Genomic DNA, 10,797 nt, shown 5'->3' on the forward strand with positions numbered 1-10,797 from the left:
ATTACTACTATTTAAACTTACTCATTAAGCTTAAGATAATATAAATTGCATACTATTTAACGAAGAAGGCCTCTCCTGATAAACTCTAAACTCCATCATATATCTTAATAATCTAAATTAATTACATGATCTGAATACAAAGGAGTAAAAGCCGCAGTCTTTCATTCGGTTTAAAGTGTGCTCCTAATGAGTACAGCTAAATGCTGTAATTAAGAGAAATTGAATTATATCATAGCAGTAGTAATAGGGAAGAAAGGAACTGTACAGGGTTAGCCTTCAAAAGCAGAGTAAAGAATACATTAAAAGAAAACTAAAAAATTTGTAGAACAAAATGATAGTAATTAAAAAATATTAACATAGCACAATTTCCCCAATCAATCCTAATCCTATGGACTAGACAGAGTAATCCAAGCAGTCAAGAGCTCAGACCCATTGTTTTATTACTTGTTTTTTTTCAATGAATATGATTCTTCCCCATCTATCAAAGCTGTTCAGTTTTATCATGGGGTGGAGATTACGTTGTGGAAACAAATACAATAGAGAACAAGGCTACTTGACACCATTCATATTGATTTACTATAACCAGATCCCTGGCTACAAAGGAATATGTTTACAAGATGTTGTGACTGAACAACTATACAAAAACTGGTAGTGAACAAAAAAAGCAGAAACGCTGATTGAATAATAAGGCTTTGGACCATCACACGAAGCCAGTACAGCTTGCACGTGCCATGGCATTGAATCTATCAATGTCTGGCATTGTGTAGAAGGGCTGCAGAACCATTGTCCCACACGAAGGTCACTCAACTAATATTGTTGATGGTAAGGGAAACCGGGTTGACTTGTGGTTGCTTCCGTTAGCCTAGAAAAGGGGAGGGTTCTGTAGTGCCCGGGGTGGTAGCCCCGTTTAGGTAGATATGTGCACCTTGGGGTGTGTGGTTGTCCATACATTGTCTCATACATTGTCTCAGAATATCGTTTTCTGAGAATATGGTGAATAAGTTGCTATTGGCAACACCTCCAGTTTTCATTTTTAGAAGACTTTGATAAATCTACGGACAAGTGTATGCTTTTTATTGCAAGCGCCTATATTTTAGATTTACAAGACACAGGTTCATTTTTATAGCAATATTTTAGGCTGTAGCACTTGAGGTCTCAGTAAGTTATCCACACACATATAGTCATTAGATTTAATATTTCTGAGTCATTGTGCAAAAGGTTAAGCTGGAAATGTCAATTACCAGTCACAGTACATCATTTGTGCAGACACTGATCTCAAAATAACACTGCGAGAGCCAGCACTAAGTTTGTTGATCACTATGGCGATATTATATAACCCACTTCACAGTGTCATGCTTTGGCTGTTACAATTATATATTTAGCATGGAACGCTCTGTTTACATACTTGTCCTATTCAATATATCGTTTCTGTCTACAGACTCGCACTAAAACATAACTCAAGAGCTGTTAGGTGGATATCAACCAATGATCCTAATTCCATTGTGGTTGTTTTGTATCACAGAGGTTTCCCGTCGGGAAATATAAATTATAATCTCCACGTCCTTAATAATAATTTACATGAACAATGAAAGGATTTATAGAATCATATTAACCTGTTTAGATGAAAAATAATTAAATAAAAATCAACAGACTGGAATTCAGGGGCCACCAGTGCAACCAGTTACAGTGGCTCAATGTAAAAAGAAAAATACACAGTTTATGTAGTATAAACATCTTATGCCATAAATGCAGTAAATCTATAATATGGACCTATTTGCTTAATGATTGTGTGATATTAGAGACACTAGGACTGAGTCATTTTTTTCTTTTAGCGTACCGTACACAAATTCACTCTGCGCATGCCCAGAACTGGGACATACGGGTGCGCACAAAGCCAGGTCTGCTGCGTACGCGAACACAAAGGACACTTACTACAGCCTGCGTCTTAAGGGAGGGAGCAGGCTGGCCAATCACCCCCTCATTGGCCATAGTGAATTGACAGTGAGGGCGTGCCAAGCTCGAACGTACGCAGCCATGTTCGAATCAAGACATACTACCGTTGAACTTACCTGTTTTTCTGCCGTATCTCTTTCACTAGCTATAGGGTTAGTCTAAGTCCTGAGTCCTAGTGATGTCAGTATCGTATGCATGCTATAACATGTGTCTGCAATCAGGAGCAGGTGTAAAAATGTCCATTATGTACAGTAGACATTAAAGACAGCCTAATAATTGTTTTTCCAAGAGAAAAAGTAAAAAAATTTTAAAAAAAAAACATTTTTTTTTTTTTTTTTTTAAATTTAAAAAAATAAATCATTATATTATTCACAGGTAACAGTAATTGCTTAATAGTTTTTTTCTGTTCGTTCTTTTGAGATTTTATATTCCACATAGGTAATGTACGTATCCTACAGTATCTGGTCTAGTAGAGCAGATTAAACCTATACCCATAGTCCTCATCACATGTATCTTTAGATCCGCTCCTTGTTGACTTTGGGAGAATGCAGGGCCGTATTACGCGCAGTTTATAACAAACGCACGATGCGCTCAGTATGTAGGCCTTAATGACTCAGGCCCACTAAGTTTACTTTTCTGAGCCTTTCCTTTTATCCAATATGCCATGGAATTGGCATCTGGGGTGGGAGAACAAGGCAGCTCCCAGTGGGCAACCTAATCACTGCTGTATTATATTTAAGAAATCCATCGATCTTCTTCCTGGTTAGCCATCCTTGTGCCAAACTGCAGCACACTGGGATGATCTCAGACAACTAAAATATATACACTTGTATTAAAGCAATCATTTCCCCCAACTGTACCCTTTGGAACCCGCTATAGCATTTTTACCAATTTGTTACTGTGCATCAATTTCAGGTGCTTAGTTTTGAGTCCTCAGAACTAAGCAATACTACTTCAAGTGATTTAGGAATATTAGCAGCTTACTTTTCTATACTCAGTGTTGTTAGTTAGGGGAGGGGAATTTAAAGTATATAGTAAATTTATTTGTGGGCAGTGGTTAGCACTTCTGCCTTACAGCACTCTGTCATGAGTTCATTTCCCGACCATGGCCTTATCTGTGAGGACCATAGTCTGTGTGTGTGCTAGGGAATTTAGACTGTGAGCCCCAAGGTGGCAGGGACTGATGTGAGTGGGTTCTCTGTACAGCGCTGCAGAATTGGTGGCGCTATATAAATAAATGGGGATGATGATGATAGTTCTATGTTACATTAATAAATAACCCTAGTGATGTCTCAGATAAAACTGTGCTCTGTCTACATTTATTAATTTGTATGTACTCAATAATTATATTTAATTTAGATTTATTATATATATTGGATACACATAATTTTCTTCTTTATTCCTATCTCTACAAAACTTTTTATTATCTGGTTACTAGATAGATACTTTTTCTTGATGCAGTATTTATATTTCTGGAGAGAGCTGCCACATCTGTTCCAGCAGTCTCATTAATAACCATATTTTAGTTATATACAGTATGTATATTTTAATAAGTGCCGCTACAGGGAATGTATGTGTTTTTTATGTGTCTGAGAAGCATGAAATCTGGATGAATCCTCACAAGCATGAATGAGCTCCTTCTTTATTAACTGCTGGAAAGGTTATGTCATGTTATCGGTTCTAAGCCACAATCAGATGTGTAGTATCAGAATATTTTGAAAGAGAAATAAATTGGCGTTAAGCAGTATAGATTTAATGCAGTGTTATTGGTGGGTATTTTCTCTGCATTTTTATAGTATAACACGCCAACCTGATTTTCACCCCTACATTGAACGTGCTAATGTATGCATTACCAATGTCAGAGCAATGACACAATGGTACAGCCACTGTTAAGGAATGTCCTAGAAGAATAACATTGGAATATAGGGAAAAGGAAATATCTGATCTGAAATGTCACATCCCCAATTAACCCAAGCCAACAACCTTAGTTATATGCCAATTTGCTGCTTAGTAAACTGATTGCATTGTTATATGTGGGAGTAGATACATTAAACTGTGACATATATTTGTCCTTATAAGTAAAGCTGATGGAGGAGATACTCACCATGAATTCTAACAAATTAGTAAGTAAAAAGTAAGTTATTAAGTTAAGACGTTATTTCATGTTTGTTCATGCCTTATCAGCAAGAGGTCTTCTCTCTCTCGTATCTTCCACCTTATAAAAATGCCTTAAAGGAATACCATATTTGTTTTCAAAATATACACTTTTGTATTGTTTTTTGTGTTATTCATAAATCGTAGCGCAAACGTCAACAAACGTCCAGATATAAAGTATCATAAAACAGAGCTTGTTATCCACAATCTCAAACATCACAAATCACTAAAACAGATAATTATATGGGAAGGGCCCTGTTACCTCTCTGTATGTATGTATTACCCAGAATTGTTTTATTACTGTTCGTTCCCAATTGTAAATGGCTCGCACTGATTGTCGAGCGTGACGTCATCACATTAGGCCCGACATTCAGTGAGGAGCGGCGCAGAGAACCAAGACAGGAGACAGAAGAGAAGAAAAGAAAAGAGATGAAAGAAGCCAATACAAAGGTAAGTAAAGGAACGGAGGCAAAGGCAGAAAAACAGAAAGGGGCAGAATGATGAAGAAGGGGGGGAAAGGCATTGAGTGATGAAGGAGAGGATGGGCGGGGGGTAGGCACTGAATAATGAAGGAAACATGGGGGGGGCAGCATAGCACAGTGATAAAAGAGAGGGGGGGGCAGCATGGCACAGTAATGAAGGAGAGGGGGGAAGCAGCATGGCACAGTGATGAAAGAGAGGGGGGGGAGCAGCATGGCACAGTAATGAAGGAGAGGGGGGGCAGCATGGCACAGTGATGAAAGAGAGGGGGGGGAGCAGCATGGCACAGTAATGAAGGAGAGGGGGGAAGCAGCATGGCACAGTGATGAAGGAGAGGGGGGCAGCAGGACACAGTAATGAAGGAGAGGGGGGCAGCATGGCACAGTAATGAAGGAGAGGGGGGAGCAGCATGGCACAGTGATGAAGGAGAGGGGGGACCAGCATGGCACAGTGATGAAAGAGAGGGGGGGGAGCAGCATGGCACAGTAATGAAGGAGAGGGGGGAAGCAGCATGGCACAGTGATGAAGGAGAGGGGGGCAGCATGGCACAGTAATGAAGGAGAGGGGGGGCAGCATGGCGCAGTAATGAAGGAGAGGGGGGAGCAGCATGGCACAGTGATGAAGGTGAGGGGGGGAGCAGCATGGCACAGTGATGAAGGAGATGGGGGCAGCATGGCACAGTTTGATGAAGGGAGGGGGCAGCACGGCACAGGGATGAAGAAGGGGGGAGCAGCATGGCACAGTGATGAAGGTGAGGGGGGGAGCAGTGGTAATGATGAAGGGACACAGTAGTGTGTGTGTGTGATGGAACAGGGGGCTTGTGGTAGTGTGTGTGTGTGTGTGTGTGTGTGTGTGATGGCACAGGGGGCTTATCATAGTGTGTTTGTGTGTGATGGTACAGGGGGCTTGTGGCAGTGTGTGTGTGTGTGTGTGTGTGTGTGTGTGTGTGTGTGTGTGTGTGTGTGTGTGATGGCACAGGGGGCTTGTGGCAATGTAATGTGTGTGAGGTAGGTGGTATTTAATTAATGGGTGCTTTTTTGTTTGTGGGGTGATAGTGAGGCAATTTAATAGTGGGGACTATTACTTTAAGATGGGGTGGTTTGGGGGCTCTTGAATGTGGGGGTGAGTTTGGGGAGAATGAGGTCTCTTTATTAAATGTGACTATGAATTATGTAAAGGCAGTGATGGTTGTGGGAAATAGGTATATTTATTAAATGTAAATACTATCAATTTATTGCTGGGGCTGTTTACACAGGGGGAAATTGGTTTATTTATTAAATGGGAATACAATTATTTTAATGTTGGGGCTGGAGGAAGGCCTAATTATTACTTGTGGGTGCTATTGATTTAACGCCTGGGCTGGTTTGAAATTTCTAAATGTAACCATTTTTTTTCTCCAAATAGGGCCCCCAGCATTCCAGGATCCAGACAAGCCGCAACTAAAGAAAGCTGCAGGCACAAGTGGTGAAAGTGACAAGGACAGGTAGGAGAGAGCAGGACAGCCTGTCAAATGTTGTGATTCTAGTCAGACAATCCTAATTTTCGATGACTGTTCTGCCCAATGTAAGGTGCAGGCCAAGTCTATGAACTCTTAGTCTGCATTCTTTCTATATTACACTATGGTGCTAGATGTCGTGAAAGTCAGGACTGCTGGGACATATGTCACGCCCCGGTGAGTGGGCACTGCATCCTTGAGCCAATGGTGTACACAATAATGCAGGTTTTTTTCTGTAGGTTGGTGGCCTAGCGCTTTTCACCTGCTAGCCACGCACCGATGTTGCATAGCAACACCCCCAATCGTATGAACACCTCCATCTTTATGCTGGCGCAAAATTTTTTGACATGCTCAACTGTAAGGGGGCCCCATGAAGTTGTTGTACCGAGGCACTGAATTCCTCTTGGCAGCCCTGCCTGTGCATGAACTTCCGCGGCAGCTCCTCCGATTTTCCTTTGCAAAACTGAAGATGTCTGGACTTTGTGCGCTGAATGCTGAGATGACATGCATATAGGAAAATAGAGCTGCCTAAATATGTTTTATTAATATATGTGGCCACATTCCCTTCGTCAGCTATGGACGAGGTCCCAAGAGGTTGCTGTACTGGGGCCTGAAATTCCTCTTGGCAGCCCTCTACTGTGTGGAATAATATGAATTGGGGAACTTCTAGATACCCCCCCCCCTAGGCAGTTCTAGATACGTCCCACCAACGGGAAGCTCCGCTGGGGCGCCCGGTCTCCCTGGGTTCCCCAATTCCCGACCATGGCCTTATCTGTGTGGAGTTTGTATGTTCTCCCCGTGTTTCTGTGAGTTTCCTGTGGGTGCTCTGGTTTCTTCCCACACTCCAGAACATACTAGTAGGTTAATTGGCTGCTATTAAATTGACCTAAGTCTCTCTCGGTGTGTGTATGTGTTGTTAGGGAATTTAGACTCTAAGCTCCAATGGGACAGGGACTGATGTGAGTGAGCTCTCTGTACAGCGCTGCGAAATTAGTGGCGCTATTTAAATAGCTGATGATGATGGGTGCACACCCTAATGAAATGCACGCCCATACATATATGCAGGTCTCTCTCGCAGCCAGGGCCGGCGCGAGGGGGGGGGCGGGTACTAATTACCCGGGCCCGGGCATGTCAGGGGGCCCGGCCCGGGCCCTTGCGCGCAACGATTTATTTTTTATTTTATTTTTTTTCAAAACTAATTTTTTTTCTTTTTTTTCTTTCGGCAGGGGGGGGGGGTCTCGGTCATTGCTAGGGGGAGCAGGGTAGTTAAAAAAAAAAACCATACTCACGTGATTGCGGCACTGGCATCCCTCCTCTATGCTGCTCTGTGCTCCATTGCTCCAGACTGACTGAGTGCCGGGTGTGACATCATCATATCACGCCCAGCATTCAGTCAGTCTGGAGCAATGGAGCACAGAGCAGCAGAGAAGACAAGAAAGAAGAGAGAAGTAAAGGTAAGTGAAGAGAGAAAAACGGGGGGGGTTAAAAAATGGGGGGGGCAGCATGACACAGAGGGGTTAAAGAAAGGAGGGACAAGCAGCATGACACAGAGAGGTTAAAGAAAGGAGGGACAATAGCAGCATGACACAGAGGGGTTAAAGAAAGGAGGGACAATAGCAGCATGACACAGAGGGGTTAAAGAAAAGAGGGACAAGCAGCATGACACAGAGGGGTTAAAGAAAAGAGGGACAAGCAGCATGACACAGAGGGGTTAAAGAAAGGAGGGACAATAGCAGCATGACACAGAGGGGTTAAAGAAAAGAGGGACAAGCAGCATGACACAGAGGGGTTAAAGAAAGGAGGGACAATAGCAGCATGACACAGAGGGGTTAAAGAAAAGAGGGACAAGCATCATGACACAGAGGAGTTAAAGAAAGGAAGGAGAAACTCAGAGAGGCACAAGGGGTTAAAGAAAAGAGGGACAAGCAGCATGGCACAGGGGGTTAAAAAAGAGGGACAAGCAGCATGGCACAGGGGGTTAAAGAAAAGAGGGACAAGCAGCATGGCACTAGGGTTAAAGAAAAGAGGGACAAAAGCAGCATGGCACAGGGGGTTAAAGAAAAGAGGGACAAGCAGCATGGCACAGGGGGTTAAAGAAAAAATGGACAAGCAGCATGGCACAGGGGGTTAAAGAAAGGGGCAAAGGCAGCATGGAGGGCGTAGTGTGATCATAAGGGGGCATAGCGTGGTGATGATAAAGGGGCACAGTAATGTGTGTGTGATGGCACGGAGCTTTTGGCAATGTAGTGTGTGTGAGGTAAATGGTGGCTAATTAGTGGCTGCTATTTTGTTTGCGGGGTAATGGGAATACTATTTTAATGTTGGGGCTGGAGGAAGGCCTAATTATTAATCATGGATGTTATTGATTTAACGGTGGGGCTGGCTGTAATTTTCTATATGTAGCCATTTATTTTCCAAATAGGTCTTCCAACATTCCAGGATCCAGACAAGCCGCAACTAAAGAAACCAGCAGCCACATGTGGTAAAAGTGAGAAGAACAGGTAGGACAGAGCAGCATAGTGTGTGAATTGTTGTGATTCTAGTAGGGACAATGCCAATGTTTGGTGAGCCCAGTCGGTGCAGGCCAAGACTGAACTGTTTCTGTACACACTGCATTCTTCCTATACTACACAAGGGTGCTAGATGTCCTGAAAGTCAGGAGTGCTTGGACAAATGTCACGCTCCGGGGAATTCAGGACCTAGTGATTTTATTGTGCTAGCAACGCCCCAATGGCGCATTGCTACGCCCCCAATTGTGTGACCATACCAACGAAAAATTTTGCAAACGTTTTTTGCTTACTCAACTATAAGGGAGGGGGGCCCATGAATTTGTTGTACCGGGGCCCTGAATTCCTCTTGGCAGCCCTGCTCGCAGCAATACCCTAATTCTGTCTCATACACTTATGAACACTGGGGAACATCTATGGAAACTGGGGCAACACAAACCTAGTGTTGCTCATAGTAAGCTTTAATTTTCTAATCTGCTCTAGAGAAATGACAGAAGCTGAGTTGATTTTTCACCATATGCAACAACACCTTTATCCATTGCACCAGTTTTAATAGCTATCCTCCCTTGTTTTTTTTCCAGACTCTAACACATGTCCAAACTAATCTGCATTGATTCTTATTGCACCATCCAGACCCAGGGAGACATGGGGAGTTTACTAGAGGAACAGGATCCCATACAAGTTTATTGTCTGTAGTACAAACCAGACTGCTTATAGGATCATAGCACTGCAGCAGAAAAACTGTACAGGGATCGCTCACCTTCTCTGTCTGGCGAGGGAGCTGCTGTAATGACCATGCATCCCCTCTCTGTATCTCATCCCACATCCTAAAGCAGCTTATACTCTGTGACACGTAAAGGAAGGAAAATGCTGAGCTTCCCTTTTTTCAAAGTCCTTTAAACCTTTCCACTGAACTGCAGAGTGACCGTGATACACAGAGAGACAAGTTCACAGTGAACGGTCACCCAGTTTTTATGCATGACATGGTGACAATACGCACTTCACGCATCACAGAGCCACAATGCACGCTTCTATCTCAGCAAATTCCTCTCTGGGTTATCTATACAACAGCAGGAGTTAATAACCAAATCCACTGAGCAGCCCAGCAGAAATTTCAATTACCTTTTTTTTTTTCCCCCCCTGTGGTAATGTGCCTCTTGTCAGTAACACCACATATATTGGAAATAGGTTCATAAATCAACTGTGCAACTTTTTTTCCTAGATTGAATGCATTGCTTTACACCGGAATCTTGTGGACTCTGCAAATAAAAGATTGTTTTATCTTTTACATCAAGGTGTACATTCCCTGTGTTGTATTTTTTTTTCATCTTTCCTTGCAGGCAACCATTAATGTCATCCACTGGTAACACATGGTACCAGTCAGTCATATAATCTTGCTGGGGGTTCCTGTGACCATACCAGCACAATCTCCTCTCCCACTGTTCGCTAGAAGCCTATCACTATGCAGTAGGTGTAATTAAAACCAACATTCTTTCGATTTCACTGGCTATAAAATGTCTGAGACAGCTTTATTCAGCATGAACGGTGACCTTGCTTTAGACCAATCCAGTCTGACCTCCTTCACATCAAGCTATCAATCTGGCTATAAGGATAAGAAAAGAAAATCATAGTTCATTCTAGACTCAACTGTTACCTTTGAGCTCTTGACTAAAAGAGAGTGTGAATGGTATAATTGAAGATGTGGCGGGCAGGACTGAGCTAGTACACAATCGTTTGCAGGGGTTGAAAGGGATAAGTCGCTTTTGTCATGCAGCACTGTTCATGTACTGTGGTTCAGACGGTCTGTAGGGAACTGCAGTTTGTCTTCCCAGACTATTCATGTAGATGCTAATACCCACAACAGAGCGCTGGACTTACTTTGAAAAAAATCTACAGGCTCAGAAACAAAAGCGCTTAAAGAGGAGATATACTGCCTGTTTAAAACTAAAATATCATTAGAGTGGGGTTAGATTTTTGTTTCGGAACTTTATCTTTAGTAAAATAAATATATACAGTCATGGCCAAAAGTTTTGAGAATGACACAAGTATTGGTTTTCACAAAGTTTGCTGCTTCAGTGTTTTTAGACCTTTTTGTCAGATGTTGCTATGGTATACTGAAGTAAAATTACAAGCATTTCATAAGTGGCAAAGGCTTTTATTGACAATTACATTACATTTATGCAAAGAGTCAATATTTGCAGTGTTGAC

The sequence above is a fragment of the Mixophyes fleayi genome, chromosome 3 (genome assembly GCF_038048845.1).
Source record: "Mixophyes fleayi isolate aMixFle1 chromosome 3, aMixFle1.hap1, whole genome shotgun sequence".
Taxonomy (NCBI): domain Eukaryota; kingdom Metazoa; phylum Chordata; class Amphibia; order Anura; family Limnodynastidae; genus Mixophyes; species Mixophyes fleayi.